Source organism: Nanorana parkeri, unplaced genomic scaffold (assembly GCF_000935625.1).
Source record: "Nanorana parkeri isolate BGI_ZX_2015 unplaced genomic scaffold, ASM93562v1 scaffold1210, whole genome shotgun sequence".
In the NCBI taxonomy this organism is placed as follows: Eukaryota; Metazoa; Chordata; class Amphibia; order Anura; family Dicroglossidae; genus Nanorana; species Nanorana parkeri.
In genome coordinates, this window is record NW_017307478.1 from 475,592 (window position 1) to 476,835 (window position 1,244).

The window sequence follows — 1,244 nt, forward strand, 5'->3', positions numbered from 1 at the left end:
ATGTTTTTTATTTTATTTTTTTGTGGGTAAGGGGAGTCAATATATAGTCAATATATATCAGTGATTAGTGATATTTCATACATGTACTATATTATTTATATAATTATAAAAATATATAAAACCTCAGATCTGTCTATATAAATTGATCCTTTAAAAATATACATTATTAATAATCACCTATGACAGCCAGTAATTAGTTACTTCGTAGAACAGAGGAACATGTGTGTGTCTATAAACAATATTGGGTCATCTACACTGAGATTCAGCCAGGAGAAGCTTCTTTCCACAAGGAAAATGTCTGATTGACTCTGGTGAATATTATCCCAGAATTCTGCCATCAGCTCATTTGTGTTTCAGTCTGAGTTTATTTTAACTGAAAAGGAAATAGTTCCAGAATGTATGACTTGTGAGCAGAACTATGCCAGAAATGAAAACAATTTTGGGACATGGCTATGCTCTTTGATATTAAAGCCATTAAAGATACACATGATGCTGACTTGATATAGACTTCACCATGGCTGCAGGACCATGTATTGGGGACCGACCACCTAAGAGGTTCTGCAGCAGCTCCCATCGTAGTTTTACAACAGTATCATTTTAACGGAGTGCTTAGCTATTCCACATTACAGGGTGTCATTATTTTGGTTTTACATATCTCCGCAATGAGATCATTCTTTTACATACCACTGAAACTATGTCATGCTATTGGAGGAATCATCAATTCCATACTTTCTTCTTTTGACTTTTGTTAACGTTTCCAATAACCTTTTGACATTAAAAGTCATTTAATCGATGAGAGTGAAATGATCATTTGTGTTGCATCAAATTGTCATTTTGAACAGATGAGATAATGAAACTATAGGAACCCACATTCCATCACATGAAGAATTAATACATGTGTAGCTGTTCTATGCTTCTATGCTTTGTCTATGCTTTTCAATACACTGTTATAACACACTACCCTAAATGGGTCTACTATTAGTATATAGCATTCAGTATTTCTATAATGGGATCGTTATTCATTATTTATACCCAAAAACTGTACACATTTTTAGAGAATGTAAAACCTGATCAGTCATTGCACACGTGGAGTTAAGATCCAAAAGTCTCTCTAACACTCGCTTTTACAATATATATATATACATATATATAGAGTTATAATAATATTTAATAGACCACCACTTGGTGAAAATGGCCCAAAATAGACCGGGGGGTCATTCACTAAAGGGGTACAGTCCTTTCAC

At 33.6% G+C, this 1,244-nt stretch overlaps 1 protein-coding gene across 2 annotated transcripts in view; it reads right to left on the reverse strand.

The window, feature by feature from the left end:
* The window catches only part of VGLL3 (vestigial like family member 3), a 23,894-nt gene that overhangs the window by 21,594 nt on the left and 1,056 nt on the right, over positions 1-1,244 (reverse strand). The window lies entirely within an intron of this gene.